Raw genomic sequence first — 27,812 nt, forward strand, 5'->3', positions numbered from 1 at the left:
CACATGATGTCACAAAAATAACTTGGCTTTTTGAACTCCACTCCTTTCTTACATCACATGGGATTAATAACCTCCTTTGATTGTGATAATTAAATAGCAAAACATTTGCTAAGTGGCTAGCCCAAAACAGAGCGTAACTAAATATTGGTTTCCTTTTTTTCATTCTTCCTTCCTCCATCCAAAAAGCAAGATTCACAGGCAAAGTGTAACATACCCTCTCTTTCTACTATTCATAGCTTGTTTCCAAAGAAGCACAACATGAGTGATCTACAATATGGTACCGAGGTGGCCTCAACAGGTCACTCTTAGATCTTGTTCACTATGAAGCAGTGACTAGGGGGACTCTAACTAGTGGCAAGTGCCCAATCTGAGGAATTTTTTTTTTTTTTAGTTTGAATGGAGAGCAAGAGGATTCATTTGTAGTAAGTAGCCACACAATCTGCTTGGATGGTATTTGGCATTCATATGGATATTGGCAAGAAATAAGCTTCATCTGAACTCTGTTGCGCTCTTATTCATTTTGTTAAAAATGATATTCAAAATATTACAGTGATATTCAAGGAAGGATAAGGGAAATTCTCATCACTTGATTTATGTTTGTAGATTTTTGTGAATTGTAAATTAAACTTGCAAGCTCTTGGCTAAAGTATTTGCCTCTTCATTTCAAAGGAAGGAGTTAAAATTCTGATTCTTATCATTAGTGTGATTATAGATTAATTTGTTCTTACTGTCCTTTCAAAACAAAATGAAGACCAGTGATATTTGAGTCCAACCATTTCACATTTAAATAGAATTATTTAGAAAGGATGCAACTGAATTGCACATATGACCTATATAAATAGCCTTTTAGGGAATAGAAAGTTGTAAACAGGAACTTGAAGGTAATTTTGTCCTCGTCTTCAGGTTTAATTTAGCCTGCCAGAATTTGTAAACTGATAAAAACCTGTTACTTGTTCATATAATTTCTGCTTATATTGACATGGTCGTGAGGTGGAAAACTTGACAAACTCAAAATTTCTTCTTCTATGGTTTTGCTCATATTTCCTTAACTTGGAAGAATCTTGTTCCCATAACAGAAAACTTACTTCACTTCTCTCCTTTCTCAACTCCCAGCTGCACAGAATCATCCTTGGGTCCTTTCAGGATAGGAATATAGGAATTTTATCTTCCAAGTTGCCACCTGTCAGATCTTCAACTAATTGCTGGTCTTCTAGGTCCACAGCTCTGCCTGTTTCTCCAGGCTCCTCTAGCAATCCCCCTATTTCCCGCTTCACTAGCTAACTCTGAGTGTCCTTCAGGCTATCTGGTTGGCCACCTCCTGCAGTGTGATCCTCATCCCCACTTGTTTAGTTCTCTGCTGGGAGCAAAGCCTGAAGCACAGGGTTCTCTGTTTTCCTCCTTCATTGTATTTACCTTTTCCTGCTATGCACTATTCTTATTTATGTCTGGATGCCTTCTAGTATGCATTGCTTCTGATAAATTATAAACTCCCTAAAGGCAGGCATAAAATTCTTTCTTATATGTATGTGTGAACAGTGAACAGTATAGCACCTTGTACCAACCAGGTGTTTAATGCATATTTGTTAAGGTTATTTGAATGAATGTAATTCAGGCAGTTCTAAAGAACATTGCACTGCTTATAACACTTTTTGGTTCTAAGCAGAGTGTTTTTTTTAACTTATTTATTTAAATTCAAGTTAGTTAATATACAGTGTGCTATTGGTTTTAGGACTAGAACCCAGTGATTCATCACTTACATATAACACGTAGCACTCAGCAGTTTTTATAAGGAGATACATCTAAAATTCTCAGAATCTTAAACAATATTGTGACATCATTTCCTTGAAATTCATAATAAATGTCCAATTGCTTAATCTTCACATTTAAAATTATGTTAACACACCGTTCACGAAATTATCCCACTCACCTGAAGTACTGATGTAAATACAGTTCTTATCTTTGGAGACATGGCAACTTCAGATGTCAGTTGATGATTTACTTGAAATTGTATGTGGAAGCCCTGCCTAACTCTCCTTTGTGATGAGGATAATCTATCTCTTCCTAAATCTTTTCCATAGGCCTGGGATCTGAGGAATTTGCCAGATCTGTTATGCAGAAATCATACAATAATGCCCATAACATTGAAAAATCCAGAAATAAAACTATGTATATAGTCATAGAATGCTGCAGTTAGAGAGTGGAAACCATGTGTTCTGGCCTCACATTTCAGATAAGCAAATTAAAGCCTTGATAGGTGAAGGGACTTGTCCAAGATCCCTCGGCTGCTTGATGGTGGAACCATATCTTCTGATAGCTGAAGGTATATTTCATTGTACCCTGATGCAGTTAGATCCAGAGGTATAGCAAAGGAGAAAGGAGTATAGTGAAATTACTTCCAATGATAGATCTCTTGCAGAAATTAGATTTTTGCTGAGTTTTCAATGAGGTTTTTTTTTTCTCATTGCCTGATATTATCATGTCCTATAATGTATCAAGTCTGGAAACAGATCTTGTAACGATAAAGATGTATGGGCTCTATTTTCATCTATAAAGTGAATGTGCTTTAGTTTCATTTTAAAAAGTTACATTTGAGTAGGTGCTTGTTTTTAATTTAGAAAATATAATTTAGTTGGGAACTTAATCATTATCAGTTCTTGAGACAGTTTTTCAAACTTTAAGATATGTTGTGGGTTAATGTAAATCTTGACAAAAAAAAAAACCCTCTTTGAACAGAAGTTCTTTTATCTATTTGTTTTCCTTACTTTGGTTCTGAGATTTGATGGAAAATGTTGGTCTTGGAACATATGACTGACATTTTTTCCCATTTCCAAAACTTTTGAGGATTTGATGTATATGAATTTCACTTTTATTCTTACTCATTTGGTGGCACATATTTTTTTAAATTTATTACCCACTTTATTGCCCCTTTTCTTCATGTGTTCAGGCCTCTTCCAGAAGCAAGTGACATATTACTAGCGCATTTACTACAATTTTTATCTATACTTCTTGATACTTTTTAAGAGCTTTCTGTTCCCCCAATTAATAATAATATATGAGTTTTGCTTCTGGTATAAAGAAAGAAACTTCTAACCAACACCCCACCTGCAAATAACAACTGAACAAAACTCTGAACAAAACCAAAAAACAAAAGAAAAATAAACAAAACAAAAAACAATACAATGATCGAAGGTTATGGAGAATGAACAATAATAGGAAGATTTTTGAGGAGAGTGAAACTTGGATTAAGCAACTGGAATGGGGTGGGGTGGTTTCACATTTTTGTGGCTTTTCCTGAGGGTAACTATAGCTCTGGTGGCAACAGGGCAACTGAACTCCAAAAGAAAACCCACTGCTTTCTGATTGGAGGAATCCTGGAAATGGGTACAGATGCCAGAGAATAAGGGGCAATTCAGGAAAGGAAAGAGATAGAGATGGGAGAATCTCAAATTCTGTATATAAACCCTGCCTAACTATGGCTGACTCCTGAAAAACATATGTATATGACATCCTGAAAGCAATCAACTGAGATCTGAACAGGACAGAGTTTGCAGTTTGAGACGAAGCAAGTTAATGGCCTGTTAAAACAAAAATATCACTACTCTTTGGCTCTATATACCAGAATTCACTGTATCCACAATAAACATTGAAAATGTCCAAGATAAAACCCTAATGAGTCAAATATGAACAAAACAAAACAAAAAACAAAAACTCTAAGGGAAAATCAACAGATAACAATCCTGAAAGGACCCAAATGTTGGAATTATCAGGCAAGAAAATTAAAGTAGCTATTCCAGTGGCACCTTGGTGACTCAGTTACTTAAGCGGCCGGCTCTTGGTTTCGGCTCAGATCATGAACTCTGGTTCCTGAGTTCAAGCCCTGTGTCAGGCTTCATGCTGACAGTGCAGAGCCTGCTTGAAATTCTCTTTCCCTCTCTCTCTGCCCCTTCCCTGCTCACACATACTCTCTCTTTCTCTCAAAATAAATAAATAAACTTAAAAAAAGTAGCTATTTTACCTGTGCTTAGTGAGGTGATAGAGAATACTGTTGAAATGAATAAAAAGATAGGAAATCTCAAAGAGAAATGCATGTATATTACATATATATAATATATATAAACATATAACCAAATGGAAAATTTAGAACAGAAAAATACATTATCTGAAATAAATTATTAATAGGCTTAAGCATTAATAGAAGTGACAGAAGAAGTTGATGAACTTGAAGATAGTTCAATAAAAAGCATCCTATCTAGAAAGGAGTGAGAGAAAGAATGGAAAAAAATAAGTAGGACCTCAGAAGCCTGAAGGACATTTTAAAAGATCTAGCAAAAAAAAAAAAAAAAAAAAAAGATCTAGCATATAGGTAATTAAAGAATAAGAATAGGGCAGAAAAAATATTGTAATTTTTTAAGAATAAAGGTCAAACTTCCCAAATTTTGCAAGAGACATATATAGATTTTCAAGGTTTAGTGAACTCAAAACACAATACATTTAAGAAAACAATGTCTAAGAGTATCATAATAAAGCTGCTGAAAGCCAAAATTATATTGCATTCAAAATCAGATTTAGTTTTGTTTTTTTTTTTAAATTTACTTTTAGAAAGATGAGGAAACAGTAGAAGGTAGTGTTTAAGTAATAGGCTTTAGTCTGCTAAAACTAAGCTCTGCTATTTATTAGCTAGATCTTTGACCTTGAGGTAGTTTCTTGTCTCAAAGAAGAGAGCATCACTTGAGCCTCATTTTCTTCTTTTATAAAATAGTGATAAAGATGAAAATAAAACTCCCTCACATGGCTGAATTATAGATTAAATTATATATATATATATACACACACACATATATACATACATTATATATATATATATATATATACACACACACACACATATATATACATACATTATATACATATATACACACACAAACTCTTGAAAAAGCACCTGATAGGGGCTATATAAATGATAGCTGTTCTAATTTTTTTCCTGAGTGTTCTTTGCTTGGTTGTCTCTCTTAATTTTCATTATTGCAAATAATTTTCCTTTCTCATAACACCTTTATCTAGTGATTGTTAATAGTCTTATACAGTAAGTTGACATACTTTCCTGTTTTTGCTGGTAGTTTTTATAATAGAGACCATAACTGGATTTGGAGGTTTATTAAAGTCTTTAAATGTATTTGGGCCATGAGTGTGTGTGTGTGTGTGTGTGTGTGTGTGTGTGTGTGTAGGTTTCTAACTCCTTATGTAATATTTTTATTTACAATAGTCTGTTTAGGTTTTCTGACTCCTCTCAAGCAAATTAAAATTTTTCAATAAAATTGTCTTTTCATGGAAGTTCTAAAATAGCTTGAATGTTTAGCTTAAATAATAGCATAAAGTTGTTCATGGTATTCAATAATCGTTTTAAATCTCTAAACAGATTTGTTCTTTTTTTTTCCTTTTTAATGCTGTTTATTTGTACCTTCTCTTTTTAATAAAACTTCCCAAAATTTTATTTTATTAATCTTTTCAAAGAACCAAATTTTATTTTGTTGACTATCTGTATGTTTTTTTATTTCACTTATTTCTGATATTATTTTGTAATTTTTCTGCTCTTACATTTTTGGTTTTACTTTATTCTACCTTTTCTAACTTGATGATTTTAGTTTTTTTAAACATAAAAATCTATAGCTATACATTTTTCTTAAGCTGCATCCTGTGAGTTTTATTGTTTTATTCATTTTCATTAAGTTCTATTTTTTTCTGTAATTTTTGAATTTTCATTAGTCTTTGACCCATGATTTTTATGAAGCTTTAAGAAAAATTCCAGTTATTCCAGGTATTTAGGGGGCAAGACTATGTTTTTGTTATTAAATATAAATTTAACTGTGCTTAGAGGAGATAATTAATGATTTTAATTATTTAGTATGTGTTGAGACTTACTTTGTGGCTTGCCATAAGGTCAATTATTGCACATTTTTCATGCGTGCTTTGAAGTTATGTGTGTCTTATAATTCTTAGGTGTAGTGTTTTATATTTATAATTAGATCTGCCTTATTAAATTATCATTACTTTTTTTTTGCCTGCTTTCTCTTAGAATTAATGATAGAAATATGACCAAATTTTGTACTATGATTAAGAATTTTGCTGTTTGTGTTTTATATATTTTACATCTGTGCTGTTAGATGCTTAAACAATTTACTATGTCTTGTTATGAACTGTTTCATTTTCATTATTTAATGACTATCTTTAATTTTTAATAATGCTTTTACTTAGAATCTGGTTTATTAACGCTTAATATGCCTACCTCAGTTTTTACCTTTCTTGTAGTGTCAAACATTCTCTCTTGTTATGTATTAGCTAAGTCTCTCATAAACAGCATTTAGTAGGACTTTTTAAAATTCAGACTACCCTCATTCTCAAATACTTTTTAGACATATATTAGATCTTTTTATTCTGTCTCTTATATTCCTTAATGTCTTTTTATGTTTTTCACCCTTTTATTCTGAGTAAATTCCTTGGAATTATCTTTCAGTTCAGTAATTCTTCCTTTAGCTGCGTCTAATGTGATGTATAGCCTCATTTCAGACCTTAATTTTAATAAAAAATTCAATTCTATGAATCTCTTTATTTAAAAAAATTTTTTAAAATTTTTACTCATTTTTCAGAGAGAGAGAGAGAGAGAGAGAGAGAGAGAGAGAGAGCAAGCACATGTGCATGAGCAGGGGAGGGACAGAGAAATAGGGAGGCACAGAATCCTAAGCAGGCTCTAGGCTCTCAGCACAGAGCCTGACATGGGGCTCAAACTCATGAACCATGAAATCATGACCTGAGCCAAAGTCGGACACTCAACCAACTGAGCCTCCCAGAATCTCTTTATTTTTTAATCAAATCTACCTATTTAGGTTTTCCTCCTTAGTTTCACCCTTTTCTTTTTAAATTTCTTAGCATTTTAAACATTTTGCCCCACTAAATCTGAGATTACTGTTGTTACTTCCGTTCTTAATTAAGACTGTGCTCTGTTCATTTTCTAACTTAATGATCATAATTAATATAAACCACTTTTGTATCTTCTGACTTATTTATGGGAAAACCTTTCTTCATGTGTTTGATATTTTTGCTATGTGAGTTCTTTTTCATTGCAGTATGCTTTGTTGAAGTTGTTCTAGCAGAGTAGATTTGCTTCTTCTAGGTAGTCCAGGTATATTACTTGGTTGCCATTCTCTATGATTGCAGTTATCATAAACTTGCTTTGTGTCTCTGACTGAATATGCAATTACAGAATTGCATAAAACCCTTGAGTGTTGTGGCAGCATCATAGTAATATGCCAAATGCCCTGTCCTTTATATTCCTTTTTGTTTCTGTCTTTTTGGAATTTTAATTTCTTTCTTGTGAGATCAAACATTTAAAAGACTCTGTTTGTATATGTGTTTGTGTGTTTTCTCTTTTAAATGTAGCACCTCTGTGTTATAAAAGGAACATTCCTCTATGAATCTAGCCTGACATTTTATAGGAAACAGAAGAGCATATTCCTCCTAGAGGGCCTTTCGACTCTATTTCTTTGGCGTGAATACCTGTTCTCTAAGAATATCTTCCTAACTCATTCCCTGATTTATTTCAGGTCTTTACCTGAATGTGATCTTTCAATGATATCATCACCCATTACCCTTTCTAAAATTTTACCCCCCAATTCCTCCATCCCAACATTTATTTTCCTCTTCCTAGCTTTATTTTAATTCCTTAATATGGATGATTGTCTATTATTGTATATATTTTAGTTTTTTTTTCTTGCTTATTGTCACTTGCCACACAAAAATGTAATCTCCATGAGACCAGAAGTTTTCATCTATTCATTCCTGTATCTTTGCTATCGAGAGAAATGACTGGTACATAGTAAATACTCAATAAATTTTTGTTTAATAAGTGAATGAAATATTCAGTGGCTGTATATTGGGTGCCTATCCCTGAACGAAGTCGTGATGCTATGAAAGATAGAAAAATAGACACGATTTCAGCCCTCATGAAGATGACGGTCTTGAAGAGAACATAGACTTTAGAAAACATTTTATCACCACAGGTGGGCAAATGCTATAAACTCAAAAGGACTCTTTTGGTAAACTTTTTGATACCAGGTCAGCATTCCTTGAGGTGCAAGTATGGAGCCATGGTGGTTACTTTTGGTATGCAGTGCATCTAAGACCTCTTATTCTCTTTTTTGATTTGTGTAAGAACAGTTCAAAGAATACACACACACACACACACACACACACACACACACACACGGATGAGAAAGACACTGATTTAGAAAACAGTTTTAACAAGGGAGCTGACATAAGTTTGACTAGAGCAGTGAGAAAAATGAAAGCACCTAAGAGTGGAAAAAAGAATTTGTAATGAAGTTTTGATGATACTGTTTCTTTTTCAGTGATGGTAGCCACTGTCTGATAAGCACAGAATGCAAAGAAAGGTCCTACTTCTACATTGTGCTGCCTTGTAATTGTATCTAAAGAGCAAGTACACATTTGCCTTTTATACCTCTGCAGGTAGTACATACAGGAGGATATGCTGTTACTTTATCATAGTAAATAATAAAGTTCGTGGCTATATTTACACGGGCTGAGTTTCCAGCACATGAAATCATGTGAAGAATGTTAAACCTCTAATATGTGTTTAATGTACATTTCAGTTGATTTTCCTCCTAACTATAAGAGTGGCAATTATTTTATTTATATGTGGGGAATGCTGTATCACGTAAGTGAAAAGCTAATAGATTTCTTGGCAATTTTTCTATCATGTTAAATCTCTTTCCATTTCTGTTGTTATAGTCCTACTAGTCTGTCTTATGCTTTTTTTAGTTATAGTCCTTAGCACCTACTTGCTTTTATTCTGCCTTTGAGCTCTTGTTTCTTCCATTTTTCTCCATCCAAAATGTCTGTTCCTGGGCTTTTAGTCAAATCATCTCTCTGTCTTGCTGCAGACTGGCTGGCCAATGCAAAGGAACTAATTTGTAGCCAGCCCCTTTTCCTAAATGCCATAAATTATACTACCAGCTGCTTTCATATATATAATCTCATTCAATTGCCATTAAAAACTCTGTGTTTTAGATAAAATCCCCCCATTCTAAATAAGATGAAACAGTATTAGGAAGATTATGTAAGTTCCCCTAGGATACACACTTAGGAAGCTGGAATTCAAACCCAAACTTTTAATTGGAAGTGGTTGCTGTTCTCATTATAATTCCATTCCTTCTCCTAGATATTCCACCTTCAGCCTACCTAGAATTGCTTCTGAAGTTTTCCTGACTTGCTGTTGATTGAATGGAATTTATAATTAAAGCATTCTTACAGCACTGAGGTTTCCAAGTGGTAGACAGAGTTGGAATGTAGAAAAAACAATGGTAGGGGTAGCTGTTACCTACCAGATTTCACAGTCTCTTTTGATTGAAACCTGCTGCTCCAAGCCTCATACTTATACATCTGACTAAGAGTAATTGAGTGTTTTTGTGTGTGTCAGGCACAAAACTAGACCCTGGATATGGAATGCCAAACTAAATAATGTGACCTCTATGGAGTGTACAACCTAGTTGGGGAAAGAGAGAATAAACACATAAACCCATGACCACATGAATGATCCAAACTGTCATAAATGCTACAAAACAATAAAATAATGGCAGGATCTGTCTCAGAAACAATAGTTGGAGGTGGCCTCTCAGAGAGAATAGAAGCACGCAGTTGGTCAGGGACTGCGGAAATCTTCTAGGGCACTATGACTCAATGTGTCTGTGGACAAGAGGGATTTGGAGCATTCTCCCCTGCCCACCCTGGGGCCACACCAACCAGGCTTTCTAATCTGTTGTGAATATTTGAGACTAGGATTGTCATCATTTAATTTTCTACAGAATAAGAGGAAAAGTAGGAGGGGAAAGTAAAAAGAGGTTTGGAAGGTTAGTCCTTTAAAAGTTGAAAAAGAATTTGTTTAGGAATGTAATTCCTTAATTTTTTTTATGCAGTGTAAATTTTCTTAATCATCGGGAACAGATGGTAACCCAATTCGTTCAGTATTTCTTTAACCAATATTTAAGCCATACCTACTATTTTTTAGGTATTGTACTAAGGACTAGAGATGTAACAATGAATGAGACAAAACCCCTGTTCCCATGTCTTATATTAAAGGCAATTACAATGCAGTCTTATGATTATTATGACAAGATTAAGGATAGGGCTTCAGACTCTGGAGGAAGAAAATATCTAAACTGATACCCCAGGGATGTGTACATGCAGGTCAGTGGAATTTTCACATTGTCCAAGAATAAGTTCTTTCCGTAATCATAATGTCAAGTTATATTTGAGGATATAATTCCCAATTTTTATCTAAATTCTAGTTTTGTGCATTTTCTTGACTAGCTCTTAAACTTTGATTTAAAGAAGTTAAATTTTAAGATATCATCTGTTTAATAAAACTATTTTCTCCTTAATAAACTGTGAAGTGTGGATTACAGAATAGAGTTATTTATAATATATTATAGATCAGGCTTCTATGTGAGAGTTCAAATTCATCATGTTTATACATAAAATTTGATATTGTTTCATTTTAAGTGGTAGCCATTAATACTAGAAAAGTCAAACCTCACTTTTTTTTTTTAATAAGCTTAGGTTTTCATACAGATAGTGGCTTCATTATAGCTGGTCTGACCTGAGGTCTAGACAGACCTGCTGTGCTCTTGGGTTAATGGGTGTTTATTGTATGGTTCCCTTTTCCTTCCTTATTACCCTTTATCTATTTCCATTTCACAGAATAGATAAATAGGTAACTGTTGCTTCTCATACTTCCTCTTTCTTTTTTTTTTTTAATTTTTTTTTCAACATTTATTTATTTTTGGGACAGAGAGAGACAGAGCATGAACGGGGGAGGGGCAGAGAGAGAGGGAGACACAGAATCGGAAACAGGCTCCAGGCTCTGAGCCATCAGCCCAGAGCCCGACGCGGGGCTCGAACTCATGGGCCGCGAGATCGTGACCTGGCTGAAGTCGGACGCTTGACCGACTGCGCCACCCAGGCGCCCCTCATACTTCCTCTTTCTGATAGGAAGATAGATTTTTTTATGTGTGAAGGGCTAAATCTAGCTTAGTAATTTATAAAAATAAGCATAATTAACTAGTTTTTTGAGTCTACTTTTAAAATTATAATTCCTCTTATTCTTCATAGGCTTTCTGTTCAGATAAAACCACAGAAATTGGGGCACCTCGATTTTAAAAATTAAATTGCCTCTATTGATGATTAAATCCAACATTTTATAATAACAATGTAACAATGATAGAGCACCAAGCTCAGCTCCGTAGTGGGTCCAAAAGTAAACACATATGAAATAAAATAAAAATATTTTGGATCACATAATGTCATTTCTCAAAATAGGTCAAACTTAAAATGTAAAGCACTTAAGATGTTCCTAAGGATGTTCACTAGGTCATTGGGGAAATGGTCTGCAGTCTAATTTAGGTTCAGAGTTCTTTTATGGAGCCACTGTCCCCTGCAGACCCTGCTGAGGCCCTTTTCAGTGCCTTAAATGAATTAGCTATTCAATTTATTAATGGCCCAGGAGGCACCACCGATTACCCCCCTCTTCCATGTCTAGTCAGGCCTAACCAGTATAGAGGGAAGATAAACTTTCCTGCACTTCACAGCATGGAATTGGACTTATTCAGTCCCCACTGGGGAATACAGCTGTGCCAGCCTGCAAGTAAAAAGAACTTAACACAAATCCTCTATAGTATATCTCCATCTGGAATGGTGCTGATAGCAACTTCACCCTCATGTGACCCAAACTATTCTAGGGACTCTCAAGACACCATTTAACAGTTCTAGATCTGTGCTGTCCTCCAAATCAAAACAGAACTCAGGACTGTCATAACAACATGATTATACACTCACTTACGTATTCCAAACCATGAGAGAAAAACTGACTATAATATTTTTCATTATATTTGCAAACTTTGTATTCTATGTGAGCTCAGGTCATTTGCAGGGTCTCTTTAGAAAACATGAAAAGGTGATTCTGCCACATGTTATTGTTAAGGGCCCACAACACCTGGGCCTAATTCCAGTTGAATAATTACATTTATGTCATCCTTATTTTCTATTTCCTGGATTGTTTCAGTTAAGTATGGAAAATAAACTTTCATTTTCACTCAGAAAAATGGGCATATATTACTGAGATCCTACTGCCTTCCTCTTCAGTAATAGGAATGGTGGTTTAAAAAGCTGGTTAGGGCTGGGTAATGTGGCTATTACTATTGTTACAGTGTTTTCCTGATTCAGAGATACTCTGCGAACATCCATACTGGCTCCTGGATGAGCTGTGGAAGATAGAGTGATATCTTGAGTAAGCTTTCTTTCTATCTCCTTACTCGCTGTTTAGTGTACCACTTTAACTTAAAGGGACAGACATCCTCTCTTTTTCTCACACAACTAGGGCCAAACTAATAGCCTCCCTTCAGCAATGCTTACTTTATAGCAGGAACTGTGCTGGTTCCATTACATGCCTTTAACATGTAATAGGCACAAACAATCCTATAGGGTAGGTAACATAATCTTCATTTGACAGACAGGGAAAATGTCGCTTGCTCAACACCACACAGTTGAAGAGCGGGAGCTGGAATTCAATTGCAGGTTTGTCTGATGGCAAAAGCTAATCTCGTAACCACCGTGCTACCTCATATAACTCTCATGCTGTCCAGAACTCTGGACAGAACTACAGATAATTGGTCATATGAGTAGCTTCTCTCCATTCTTGGCACCACTTCACACAGGCTGACCCCATTGACCGAACCTCAAAACCATCGTGTGTCACTCGCTTCAGAAGGGCACATGATGGTTACATTATGCTTACAGGCCAAAAGGAAGCTGAGCTGCTATTAAGAGAAATTCTGCTGCATCACTTTATCTGCACAACAAAAATGGTCTTACCCACCTCCATCACCACCTTCTGCTGTTAGAGATCCCCTCAGCATTTAGTCTGTCCACTCCTATCTCCTTTCCTTTCCCTGGTAGTATTGTAACAGTACATTTGGCAAGGTTAGCAAGTAACCACTTATTTACTTTAGTTGCCAATAAATAACTATAGCTGTTAATAATTGTGCATATGTTTTGTGTGGCCTTACATAATCTGAGACAAGCTTAGTTAGACATCTGGCATCTGAGGTTGGGTTAATATGCCTTCATAACTGGTCTCCTGTTATATAATTCTGTATTAACAAAAAATAGATCACATAAGAAACAAAACTAAACACTTAATTTATTAGGGTATTTTATAAGTGATACACACTCATGTACTCATGACATTTTCTTGAATGTTACCTAAGTATCAGTTGTTGTGCAATAATATGAAAGGAGATGTCTGATATATGCTTTCTTGTTTTAAAATGTACCATATCTGGGGCGCCTTGGTGGCTCAGTTGGTTAAGCATCCGACTTCAGTTTAATCTCACAGGTTTGCAAGTTCAAGCCTCATGCTGAGCTGTCTGCTGTCAGTACGGAGTCTGCCCCAGATCTTCTGTCTCCCTCTCTCTGCCCCTCCCCTACTCATTCTCTCCCTCTGTCTCTGTCTCTGTCTCTGTCTCTCTCTCTCTCTCTTTCTCTCAAAAATAAGCATTTAAAAAATAAAAAATAAAATGTACCATATCTGTTTAAATACAGATGTTTAAATACCTTAAACTGTATTGTTATATGAGCTATATGTACATATTTTTTATTTTGGTTTTTTGTTTGTTTTTAAGACTTTATTATTTAAGAACAGTGTTGGATTGACAGCAAAATTAATAGGAAGGTGTGTGAACATATTTTTTAGCACTGTTACACAGTTAGCTCTATGAGGGTAAGATATATTCTGTTTTATCTGTTAGCATATCATAATGCCAAATACAACCCTTTGCGTGTACTAGATGCTCACTAAATATTGTTGACTTAGTGAATAAATTAGTCTGTAATAGGTTGAACAGATTTGCAGTCCTAAATTGTTCTTGCCATCATTTCACTCTGCATAATTAAAGAAGTTTAACTAAGATGATTAAAAATGTGTTATTGAATTACTGGTGTAGATTCTAAAGCAGTGGGATGAAAGAGACCCTGGCCGTACCCCTCTGAGGAAGCAGTGAATGAGTTTCTCACTGTGGGTATACTTTGTGGATTTTATGTGTGACTGAATGAATTTACTTCACTTATGAAGGTTAGATTTATGATTTCCATATGGCAGTCTGTAACTTTTTTCTTTTATTCCTACCCTACCAACTAATATTTTTTCCTATTATAAAACTAATGTTTACTGTATAGTTTAACTATATACAAAACTAAAAAAGCAAAAATTAAAATTATCCATAGTCTTATCATCCAGATATAATCACTCAATATTTTTGTGTGTTCTTTCTGTTTTTGTACTCATCTACACAATTGCAGTATGTCTATGCAACTGGTACCCTATATGCTTATATAATATTATAGTACCACAAGTTACTTTTTGGAGTGTTGCAAAATATTCCTTTACATGGATGTGCATGCTTTAATTATTTTTCCACTGTTGGACATTTAGTTTGCTTTTAGTTTTTTGCTATCATACAAATTTTCTTTTTTAGATTTATGGTTTCCAGTTAGGTAAGATAGATTCCTAGTACTAAAAACGACGGAGTGAAAATTTTGATACACATTACCTAATCGTTTTCCAGAAAATTTATAGCAATTAACACTCCCATCAGAAGTGTATGAAGATGGTGTTTCATTGAGTCACCATCCAAATGGATTATTTCCTCTACACGCTTTTCAGCAAGGGTTAACTCAGTAGACCTACTGACTTGAATATGTTACCTTCATTCACTATGTTCAGAAGTATATAAATTAAACACTTCAGTTTGCTTTCAGAAAGAATTATGAAATATTTTCAAGGGTCACAGTAGCTCAGAGGTTACGTGTTGCAATACAGTTTCCACCTACAAACAAATATGTTTCAGGTCTAGTTGTAAACTCTGCATACTTTGAGCCGGAAGAATTTCCGTTACCTTCTGTATTGATACCACATCACTGGCAATTTTCTTAAAGTGTGTTGGGTTGGGGCATTCTATCTGGTGTGACTTTAGTGTTCTCTCTTATAGGTAAACAACACTCATTTCTATTGCTGTTATAACCTGAAGTTAATGAACATTCAAGGCTTACTTTTATTTATTTATTTATGCCTGTTTGTGGACTGCCCTATGAAAAGCACCTTTCTTCCTCACAAGTGTTCAATCCAAACTTAGTGCAGATGAATCTGAGTGGTTTCATTTTTAGAGAGTAGCGTCATATTTGTTTTAGGAAAGCAGTGGTGTTGAAAGAATTAAAAAAAAATCATTTTTAAGTGTTTACCTTGTTCGCTAGTGAAAGCGTTTTGTTTCAGGGGCCATGATGCGTCTTAGTCCCTTGCTGGTACTTGTTTTTGATAACACTGCTAAGGGACTCTTTGTGTGTGTTTATTCACACATATAAATTTGGGGTTATCTGAAATATCATCTGGGGAAAATATAGATATAAAATTACCCACCTCTTTAAGGACAGCAGTCGTTTCTACTTCTCTGCAGAGACTGCCTCAGCATAAATACTGGCTCCACTTAGAAAATTAATTTTTACTTATATGATATATTTCTTTTGCATTTCAGAGTGCCTGGTAGATTGCACGTCTGTCTGTGCCCCATAGCTGCACAGGTATGTATATGAATTACCAATAGTTATGTAAATCTACGTATGAACTTGCAAGTTATTACAATTTTGTATTTTAAAATTGCTTACAGATTTCATAATGTGAAAATGTTAATTTTTGAGTACTTATTAATATTGACAGCTTCAAAGGGGAGTGCATTTTATACATACCTTGCATTGCACTCTATTGTAAGAATCAAATAAACATTTCTAAGATTTGATGAGGCAGAATAATTTTAATTACAAAGCATTCATCTGGTGAAGAGATTAGAGAGTATTTTATGGAACTGTTCTATTAAAGCGACTGCTGATATGGGGTCAGAGACTATTGCAAAACCACTGTTTTTGACATTATTGTTTTATTTTCAAACTTTTTTTGTTGCTGTGAGTTTATTTTCTGTGGTGGTTGTTTTAGGTAAGGAGTGGTTGCAGATGTACTGTCTGCTGCACTGTCTCAAGCACTACAGGAATGGAAAAAAAAAATGTTTGCACCTGTTTAAAATCTCAACTGTGCAGTGTTGTGGTTCCTGGGCAACAGGCAGGAATTCTCAAAAGCTTGGTTGCACCTGCTCAATTGTTTCTTGCAGCTGTGTCATATGAGTGAGTGCACAGAGAAGCTTGTTAGCAGTTTGCTCGTGCTGTTACGTATTTTGTGTACTCTGAGTGTGAAGGATTCCTACTTGATATAGACCTTGAACTATTACATTGGTTTATTATAAAACTCATTATTTTCTCCAAATCCTTCGTTCTGAGTCTCATTTTTTTTTTAACTAGCTGTTGACTGCCCTAGATAATGTGTATGTTAACTTCTCTAAGGGATACCTGGGAAAGTCGATCTCTCTAGATTACTGGGTGGATAATGATTTTGGTCCTGGTAGAGACATTTTGTGTTTGGCTCAGTTTCACCATGTTGGCAACCCCACTATATGAGGCTGGATGTAGTTATTGATCCATTTAGCTGAACAGATTTGAAAGCATTTGGCTATTAGTGGACACATGGGGCATATTCAGAAAATTTAAGGGTATATTGTAAGATGATTTCTTGATTTGTGCATGTGTTTGTTGCAGTTGGGTGGAAGTGAGAGAGGAAAAAAAAGTAAAACTTACTTTGTGGTAGTCCTAGAAAAGGGGCTAAAATCCAGGTGAGGATTTTAAGGCTGGAATATTAATATTTACTTTCATCAAATCATTGTCACCTGGTATTTTTTCCTAAGTGTTGATGTTTTAGATGTCAATAACTCTATTTTCTGATAAATATCTAAATTTTTAGTGTAGAAAAGCTATGAGAAACTGCGTCTTATACTAATTAGGTGAAGCTCTTTAAATGCAAAATAAAAAGTGGCAACTTAATATAAAAAAGTCCTTAAGTAAATAATTTATTTGGTAGTCCCAAATTCCTGATATTGAAAACTTATTCAAATAATTTGCATTATTCTCCTTAAGAGTACTATATTTTAAAAAAGCCTAAGGAGTTTCCATTAGTATTTAGTAACAAAATCTTAGAACTTGTATATCTTTTCTTTTTATTGATCCATCTAAGTTTTTTTTTAATCATCAACTTATAATACAATGTTTTATACATAGTAGGTGGTCATTAAGAAATGAGGGTATATATGAATAAAACATGTCTGGAGTTGTATTAGAAACAGAGGAATAGAGAGAGTCTTAGAAATTTGTTATTTCTTATATATTCTGAATGGGTCTCTGGACTTCTAGTTCTCATATTGCTGATTAGACAGAGATGAGACTACTGATAAATTCTGTCCTTAAAATGAGAAATGAATATGTAAGAATTGATCCTCATTATAATTAAGAATTTACATAACACGATTTGCAATATATTTTTGCTGAGTATGAGAAAAGTATATTATACCTGTTTTTTTGCACAATGCTGAGGCATTCAATGACTAAGTTACTGTAACTTTAGAAATACTTTGCAGCATAGGAATAAACAAATCTTCTGCGTTATATGATCAATGCCATAGGTTCCCTGAATAATCACTTTCTCTTCATCTCTCTCTCTCTCTCTCTCTCTCTCTTTGTGTTTCTGTCTCTCTTTCATCACCGTCTCCCTCATTCCCAATCTCTACCTCACTGAAAACACAAAAGTAAAATGTATGTTAACTTTCTTCAGGTCAGATAAGATCAGATTATATTAAAAATCTGTAACTGTTTTTGCTAAACATTAAGTAATGGGTCCTATGTTTACTGTATACATGTTTATAATTATGGTTTCTGCTATTCACTAAATTCTAACTGTAAATAAGTAGAGATAAAGCCAAGTAGAGGTACAGTCAAAATGGGGTGGTTAAGACCTGCTTGGATAAGCCCTTCTCGAGATCCATTTTGTGTGGCATTCGGCAGTCACGTAACAATGGCAGAGGGTGCAGTAAGAGCCAATGTCCTTCTAGTGCATCAAAACATTTTTCTTTTTTTATGTTTCTCAATTTTTGGTACCACTAATTAATGTTATTCATAGGTACTGTTAGGCTTGGAAGTACCTTTCCTCTGGGAACAGTTTTTCTTTCACCTTAGTTTACACCAGTTGGTGAGAGGCCAGTATCAAGGACATTCTTTTTTTTTTTTTCCTTGAAGCTTAGTGTGGTAGAATAAACTATATTCTTCTTTTAGTCTCAACATTAGAAATTAAGAGATGAGGTAAGAACATTGATTAGCTAGATTACTAAACCGGATAATGGTAGCTGTTTCACTGACTTGTACCAGAAATTATAGTATGGAATCCCCAGGAAGGAGAAATCACCAAGCGCCAGGATTCCTGGGCATAATTACAGATTTTTCTGTGATGTTAGAGTTAAAGAAATAAAGGAAGAAAATCAACATTTATTAAGAATGTCTAAATATTTCTTTTTCACCTTCCTTCCCTTCCACCCTCCCTTACTCATTTTCTTTCTTTTTTTTATTCTACACAGTAAATGGATGCCTACTATTTGTCAGACACAGTGCTAAGCTAAATGAATAAAGCAAAATTCTTGTCCTCAGAGAGCATACAGACTAGTACAGGAAGCAAAGATATGTTTAGAACTCTTTTAGGTTTCATCACTTATCATGAGTATGGACCCAGTCAACATATCTAATATTGTATGTATAGTATGTATGTATATCTAATATCTAATATTGTATGTATAGTATGACCCAGTCAACATATCTAATATTTCTGTTCCTTTGTGACTTCTTTGGAAAATTGGAAAAATAATAGTGTCTACCTCATATAGTGTTGTGTCAAGTTAGATATCAGACAATACATGTAAAATTCTTAGTTTGATGATTTGCACATAGCAAATGCCCAATAAATCTTAACTATACTACTATTATTTCTATCACTACCACCACTACTATAACTTAGATACTGAAGAAAGACATCTAATTGGCTGAAAGCAGAGATCCTGGCCTGGTCATTGTCACATAGATTGTTTTAGAGGTTTTATCCAATTTTACCTCTGCTTCTTATACCTAAGAAGAGATTCTAAATGCCATACAGTGTTAGAACTTGAAGGGACCTTAATGGTCATCTGTCAAACATCTTTATTATATCCATGGTGAGGAAGGAAGCTCAGAAAAAATTCATGTACTTGTCAGTGTTATACAGCCCAGTAGGTGAGAGATGTAAATTTGACTCTTGATTTTTGGTCTAGTGTGAGATACCTCATGTGGAATATCTTCTCACTAGTGATTTGAGAGCTGATTGTTTATCTCCAGGAAGTAAATGGACTAGGTCAAGTTGCAAGAATATTAACCATAAGAAAAACTATCATAGTACTGAATCTAAAAGACCTACAGGTATTTTTATAATGGTGTTAATTTTATCTAAGCTTATTAAAGCTTCTCAGTTTGTGTTTGTGAATAATTGATATCTTCTTAAAGAGGATAAATTGAGTCAAGTTTAGCAAGACATTTACTATCTTTGTGACTTCAGATGCTTTAAAGGAGTCCCTGGATTGCAAATACCTTTTAGGATATCTGGATTCTAAATCTCTTGCCTGAATTTGAATTTAGGAGCTTTGGAGTCCAAATAACCTGCATTGAAATCCTAGTCCAAAACCTCAGTAGCTGTGGGACCTGAGGAAGGTTACCTGACCTTACTAAACCTCATTTTTTGTCTAAAATATGATGATAAGAATATCTACCTTTTCAATGATAGATGTGAGGATTAAAGTAGATTAGGTATACAAAATGCTTTATTTAGTGTGCAACATTCACTAGTATTCCCAGTATTCCCTACATATTAATTTTCTTCTTTCTCCTCTTTTTAAAATATAAAAGTTGTTATGATGTGCTGTATAGGAATTGGGAGGAAGTGTAGGATTCACTTATCAAGAAAATTAATTCTGGCAAAGTTAAATCTGCAGTGATGGTGGTTGAGTATCTCAGTTCGCCATGGTTAGACTGACCATTTCTAACTATACATGCTACATGTCTGTAGAAGACTGGGGCTGTTTAAAGAAAAATTTAGGATGAGGATAATCCCATCCACTTCAATGTCTGTATTATGGAAATGTGCCTTTCAATGGAAGGTCTGTTGATACAACTCCAGGAAAACAATCTCTTGCAAACAGGGAAGAACCAGTCTTCCCCATTAAACCATGGACTCATATGCATCCTAGTGAACTGAACGTGGTTCTGTTGGGAAGGGTGTCACAATGTAAGCGGCCTCAGATGTAGGGAACATGGTTGGCAATGAGTAAATGGCTGTGTGAGGCTTTTATTTTTTTTTCCTTGAGAAGGAAATTAGTGTGGTAAAATATCCTGATACTCTCCTATGCAAACTCCCTCAACAGTAGAAAAGTGGATTATGAATTTGTGTGTATGATTTTCCCTTACTTATCTTTAATAAAAACTAGATGATCTTAATTATGGTAAACCATCTTTTTTTCCTGTCATCCTATTTATATTGCAACAGTATCTGCCCGAACAACAATCAAAAAAGAAGGGGAAAAGCACTAGATAATATATGGAATAGACCATTACTCAGCAGAGTTCATAAAGTTGTGTTGCCTGATGTCAAGTGTACAGTTTTGATCATGATGAGTCAAAGTAAACATTGATGATTAATGAAATTTTTAATTAGTTAGGTATTAGTTTGCTAGGGCAGCTTAAACAAGAGAAATCCATATTCTCCCAGTCCAGAAGTTTGAAATCAGTGTTTTGGTAGGGTCAGTTCCTTCTGAGGGCTGTGAGGGAAGCATCTCGTCCAGGTCTTTCTCTTAATGGATGTATAGATGGCCATCTTCTCCCCGTGTCTTTTCACATGATCGTCTCTCCATGCTGATCTATGTATCCAAATTTCCCTTTTTTTATAAAGACGCTATTCATATTGATTAGGACCCCCTCTATCTTATTTTAGTTTGATTACCTGTTTTGTTTGTTTGTTTTGTTTTGTTTTGTTTTGTTTTGTTTTGTTAGAGGAGAGGGCTCAATTTAACTCATAACAGTCGGGTTAATAGTTAACATTTATGGGGTGACTTTTGTATTTCAGATGTGTTATATATATTATTGATAGTCCTTACAACAATCTATTAGGTGATGTTACTTTTCCCATTTATAGGTGAGAAAGCTTAAACTTGGAGAGAATAAGCAATATGTCCAAGATCACACAGCTAGTACATGTTAAATTGCTAGTATTTGAACCCACATAATTCCAGGCTGCATTTTGAATGGATGAGCTTCATAACAACTCAGTCACAAGCCCCCAGAATACTTCGAGGAAGTTCTTCCTTTTTTTTCTTTTTTGTCATTATTAGGGCTTGTGCCAAAGGACATTTTATCCCTCGAAAATGGTGCATTGTGCTATTATTGCTAAATGCCCAGCACTGACTGCCTACCTCTTCACTCCTGATGTTTTTTTGCTGATAATTGTCTTTGAAGTCTTAGTGTTATAGCTCTTCCGCACCTGATGAAGCCTTTGGACAGGATGGATTCTGAACATAGACTGCATGGATTGATTCTGGCCCCAGTTTGTGTGGACGGCATTGAGAGCCAAGTCATGCCCAGGGTCTGCTACTCAGCACATGTGCACACTGCTCCGCTTTCTGTGCATTCTCCCTTATATTTGATTTTTGATTTTGTTTTACTCTTAACAGGTAGTTTGTGATTTTTTGCCCCCTTTTTACAGTTCCTGCCACGAGTGATAAACATTGAAGGGGATGAGGTGTGAAGAATGATAGTGTAGGAAATATCTCTGCTTATGGGAAAGCTAGTGCCTCTGTAGGTGTTTACTATAAACTGGCTGCAGCCTTGTTGCTTATGCAAACTACCAGAGCAAGGGGCATTGTGTACCTTATTTAAGTTTCGTATCTTACCCATGGAACAGTTTGTTTCTCACTTTGAGGTTTTAAAGCAGAACTTGCTCATGACCTAATTTCACTAATAATTCTCTTAAGTAACCCTTGTACTCATTTATAAGATTTTTTCCACCCACTGTCTGTCTACCCTGGTTTAAAAATTTTATATATGTACTTTTAAAAAATTGATTAGCTGGAGAGCTGCCCATTCCTCTGTGCTGTATAATAAGGATTTAAAATTGCACACTGAATTCTGTATAGTGTAATTAAAACTGACCCACATTTGGACCTGAGTACACCAGGACTTAGCCAAACTTGCCATGAGCTGAGTTCTGGTGGCAGATGGGAACTAATGAGGACACACTCCACTCCAGAATTTCCCAGCTGCTTGGCCCCTTTTTGTACAAACAAGGTTTGGAGCGAAGTCCGGATCCCAAGAGCATGTTCTGTAAATGTGCTGTACCCAATGATTTGGGAAATGTTCTCACAAAACCAGGCTGTTTCAAGGTATCCTTAAGACCTCAGCTACTGTCAGATTTTAAACATGAAAATTAGAAGGGGTCTTTTGTGCTCTCTCCAACCAATTTCTAATTTTAAAGTGAATTAAAATCACATTCCCTGTGCCCCCACCTGTCTTTTTTCCTGTGCCTCAGGGTAGAACGATCACTCATATCCGAACCTGGAGATATTTGCAGGTGGTTGTCTCAGGACAGACTAGGTCTCCTTGCAACCTATGGATCTCTTCAACTGGTTTGATGTCCTGGGACTATTCAGGCAGATGTAATTGAATCAGTTTGAAGCAGCTGTAGCTGGCATGTGGTCTCTCAGATTGCTAGCACCTGCTTGTTTTTTTGCAACTCACTAGAGTGAGAGAAGTGCCAAAACCAGCATTGGTCTTGGAGCAGATAAAGCACTTCAGACCCTATATTCCATTCTCCTTCCAATCTAGCCACATCATCACTGGTGCCTGAATTAATAAAGCCCCCTTTTCATGATTACGTCTGAAGTATACTTTTCCTTCTCATTCTTCTCAGCATCGGGATCCTGACAGTACTGACCATGCTAGTCCAAAAAAAAAAAAAAAGGGAATATAATGGTGATCAGGTGGCTTTGGGGCTCTCTTATCATTAGACAACTGGGTAGCCTGTGGTTTGCAGAATCATTTAAATGAACGCACCAAATTCATTTGCTGTTCCAGCACAGTCTTATTGGCACAGAGAATGAGCAGTTAATGTATAACAAACTGTGAGCTGTTATGGAATATGATAAATACATTTGCTTAGCAGGGGGGAAATGTAAAATGGAACTATTTCTCTAATGTAACTCCAATCGACATGGATTTCTTCAACACTTATTATGTGCAAGAAGGGCAGCCTACTAAAAACGGGAAAAAAATTTTAGGACATACTAAATATACAAAATATATTTTAAAAGATACAGATTCGGAATTTTTATAAAAGGTTTAAATCCATTTAAAAATGTGTATTTACTTTATCTTCTCTTCATCCCACTATATTATTTGATAGGCGTATATTTAACCCTTAAATATTACCAATTTCCTAGTGTTTCATTTCAACCTGGAGATGACAAAGACAATGTATTTAAAGTTTATAGTTCATGTTACAGAGTCCTTTTAACATGGTTTTGACATTGATGATCTTTTGGGAGAAACGAAGAGATAAATTGAGTTTATGAATAATAGTAATAGTGAATTATGAAAAAAAAGAAATTTCATTATCATCAGCAGATGCCTACTTTGCAAGGCCGGCCTAGACACTATGGACAAAAAGAGTTATAGATGGTCCTTGACTGTAGGAATCTTCCAGTATTCTTGAAGAGACATGATATAAATTTAAAAATAAAAGAAAATAAGTTACCCTCAGTATTAAATTCATGCTTTAGACCTGGATTTGGTGTGGTGTCAAACGAATGCTGTAAAAGTGAAAATATCAGCACTCCTGTCAAATAAATGCCCTGGATCTGATGTCCTCCTATTTCCCTTCAGTGCCCATGAAGTATATCACCACAATCTGTCATGGTTCTCTCTCCCATTAACCCAGAACTTGATCTAAGACTCCTGAAGTCAACACTTTAGACGACCATTACTGACTGATGGAAGTTGGATGTAAGATGAAACCAATTTGCCATTGCTGAAAAAGTCATTAAGTACTAAAGATATTCCGTGGAGATGAGAGCTCAGTGAGCTGCAAGTAAGAAGTGAGACTTTGAACTAGGCCTTGAAATAACATGAAACATAAGACATAAGTAACTTGAAAAGAGAAAGGAGATCGTTTTCAGGCTGAGGAGTTCTATGAACAAATGAGTTAAGTATGGAATTGTGTGAATAATCAAGGATAATGAATGGTCCTCAGTTGTAAATATTGAGGTGGTTATGTAATTATTAGTTGAAAGTTTTTCTCCTCTGATAGACTATAAATTCCATGAAGTATTATATTATTATTTATTATACAATACCTTGTCAGAGAGAACTTCATTGACTTCTCCTATCTAAATTAGGCTCTCCTATGTTTCTGTAATTTCTTATTTTTGTCCTTCATGGTACAAAACAGTTTGGGGAGCATCTTCTCACTGCCAGTAATCTATATTTAAAAATTGAGGGTGATTCAAAGAGGATTTTGTCCTCTATAAAGGTATGTAACAACAGTATTTTTTAAAAAACTGATTTTTACTTTTGTAAATATTATGGCACTCTCAACACTAATTTTGGGGGATTTTTATTTTAACCATAGTATTTAAGGATTTTGGTACATTTTTCTTGTTTCAGGGAACAAAGACACAATACATTATGGTGGAAGGAGTGTGAGGTTTACAAATAGAAGATCTGGATTTAAGTTTCTGCATTCCATATTATTGGTTATGAGAAATTGGGCAGGCCCCCGTGTGCTTTTAGGCTCAGTTTGCTCATCTGTATATTAGAGATGACAGTACACCAAAGACTGAAAATACAATTAGCCCTTCTCCTTCTTCTTGTTCTTTTCCTCCTCCTTTTCTTTCTTTTCCTTTATCCTCATTATCATAATATTACCCTGAAACCATGTACTAAAATGTTTAACATGGTCTACTATATAGATCCTTCTTCCCCTACCATTTTTATTATTTGCTGTAATAAAACCAAGAATTTAAGAAACACTCCATAACCTAGTCCTTACTAATATTTATAATTGAATCATTTGCTCCTCCATAACTTAATAGCTCCTCAATTCTCTTTCATTTGAAATATAACTATTTAATATTAATAATTTATATATTTAGAGCAACTGTTTTATATGGATCCATTTATTTTTTAATTTTTTTTTTTTAAATTTTTTTTTTTCAACGTTTATTTATTTTTGGGACAGAGAGAGACAGAGCATGAACGGGGGAGGGGCATAGAGAGAGGGAGACACAGAATCGGAAGCAGGCTCCAGGCTCTGAGCCATCAGCCCAGAGCCCGACGCGGGGCTCGAACTCACGGACCGCGAGATCGTGACCTGGCTGAAGTCAGACGCTTAACCGACTGCGCCACCCAGGCGCCCCTATTTTTTAATTTTTTATATTGATCCATTTTAAACATTGCCTTTATGTGTTTGATTCATCCATTCATTCATTCATTGGAAATTGTTCTAGCTATTGACATAACTGTATTCACTTTTGTGGGAAATCAAATTGCTATGTCCTGGATTAGGAGATTATAGGGAACGCGTTGCAAAGCAGAACGCTGCTTTCTGGCCTTGCTGAAAACTGTGGGTTGTGCTTCGCTTATCTAGTTGATGTATATCTAGGGGGCACTCACTTCACTTATCTAGTTAATGTATATCTAGGGGTTCGGTCCTGCCTATACTCATAAATTCCTTAGACCATGTTATTACATGGAATATTTTACCCTGTCTTAACTTGTTTTTCTGCACGTTTTCAGTATGTTCTTACTGGCACGTAGCCCACTGACGTATTGCACATTGTTTCCCTGAATGCATGCTCAGTAAATACGGGAGTTTGAGCACAGCTCAGGGAGATTTCCCTTAGCCTCCCTCTCTCCTCTCTTGACTTGCATGGAGTCTTGAGTAATGCTTTCTGCCGTCCTGGCTTCGCTGGACAAAGCCGAAAGCCGAACCCACAACTTTCCACCTGATTATAATAAATACCTTAATCTGCTACATCTTGCTGAGCTAATACAGTGTTCAGAGACCAAGTCTCCGAAAACAATTTGAATATAAATGAACTCATCTCTGAGTTTTAAGAACCATTTTTTCCCACCTTTAGAATATTTGATGACTAGAAGATTGATCAGAAGGTTGGCTAACTAAAATGTACTAACTACAGAAACAATTTCATTTACTAATAGTCAGTGATTACTGCATATCTCTTGGGTTAAAAAAAAAAGAGAGAAAAATAATAATTGATATTTGCTGCTTCCTAGAAGGATAATTCCTTCAATATTTCCTGATTTGAACATGCAACATTTAATGATGGATATCTGCATGTAGCATTCTTATGATTTTGAGGGTCTTTAAGGGAATTTTTGAAAATAATTTCTAATGTTTTAAATATATGCATTTCTGTATATTTCGGGTAAAATGTATGAATAAATCTTTTATTTCTCAAAATACATTTTCTTTAAAGTATTTGAAACTTTCACACTATTTACTATTCTCATTTTTTTGTTAAGAAGATAAAAATAGGATTGTACTATAGTACATAACTTTTTAAAGATAAAAAATGTAAGTTTTGAATTTTGAGATTTAAGCAAGTATAGAAAATAATGGTATTTACAGAAAAAATTGGTGAGTTGAAAATTACCTAAACATGTTGCTTTTATGATGTCTTAAATTTATATAGCAAATGGGATAGGTGAGTTCAGAACTATTTTTAAAAAATGATTAATTTTGGATATTAGGAGACAAACATAATTTTTAATAATGCTGGTCTGATGCCTCAAGCAAAGCGATACATACTTATTAGTGTCTTTGCCAATGTCAGGATAGGATAAACCCTAGGCCAAAAGAAATTGATTTTTTCCCCTGTATATTTGTCACTTGATGTCATACTTAAATTTCCATTGATCAGAAATGGGTATATTTATTTTTCTGAATCCAGTTCTTCAACAGCATAAATAATTTTTAATTTGTTAGTTGATTTAAATTATGTTTACTTAAATGATTTTAAGAATATTTGTTCTATTGATCATGCACCATCATAAAATATTTATTATTTATTCATGTCAATATTTCACTTAGGATTCTAAAAAATATAAATCTCATAATTTTATTTTTAAATATCTTTTTATTTATTATCTCATTTTATTTTTAAAAATTTTTTAATGTTTATTTATTTTTGAGAGAGAGAGAGACAGAGAGAGAGCAGGAGAGGGGCAGAGAGAGAGACAGGGAGACACAGAATCTGAAGCAGGCTCCAGGCTCTGAGCTGTCAGCACAGAGCCCAATGTGGGGCTCGAACTCATGAATCACGAGATCATGACCCAAGCTGAAGTCAGATGCTTAAACCAACTGAGCCATCCAGGCTCCCCTATCTCATCATTTTCTTAAGAAAAAATGACCAGCAGCTGTTTAAGACCAGTCTTTGGCTTTCTTGTAAGTATAGGATTAGAAGAGTTTACACTACTTTGGGATAGCATCTTTCCATAGGATTTAAGGGGTAACAACTCTAAATAGTGGGCAGTATATTCCTCTTAAAGTTGAGTTACGACTACTAGCAACCATCACCCCAACCTCCCAGTAAGTTTCTCTTTGATCTTTCCTCATACTTCTATGCCCTTATCAGTTGGAGACTTTGAGGTCACCATTTACTCTCATGAAACTGCTG

The 27,812-nt window shown here is 35.0% G+C and overlaps 1 protein-coding gene across 24 annotated transcripts in view; it reads left to right on the forward strand.

Annotated features, from left to right (window-relative positions):
• ZBTB20 (zinc finger and BTB domain containing 20) overlaps window positions 1-27,812 on the forward strand; it is a 767,438-nt gene that overhangs the window by 192,830 nt on the left and 546,796 nt on the right. For all 24 annotated transcript variants that reach the window (XM_047874794.1, XM_047874786.1, XM_047874793.1 and 21 more), the window contains one exon: window positions 15,654-15,699. The gene's annotated coding sequence lies outside the window, so the exon portion shown is untranslated. The remainder of the gene's footprint in view (window positions 1-15,653; window positions 15,700-27,812) is intronic.

The sequence above is a fragment of the Prionailurus viverrinus genome, chromosome C2, assembly GCF_022837055.1.
Source record: "Prionailurus viverrinus isolate Anna chromosome C2, UM_Priviv_1.0, whole genome shotgun sequence".
NCBI lineage: Eukaryota > Metazoa > Chordata > Mammalia > Carnivora > Felidae > Prionailurus > Prionailurus viverrinus.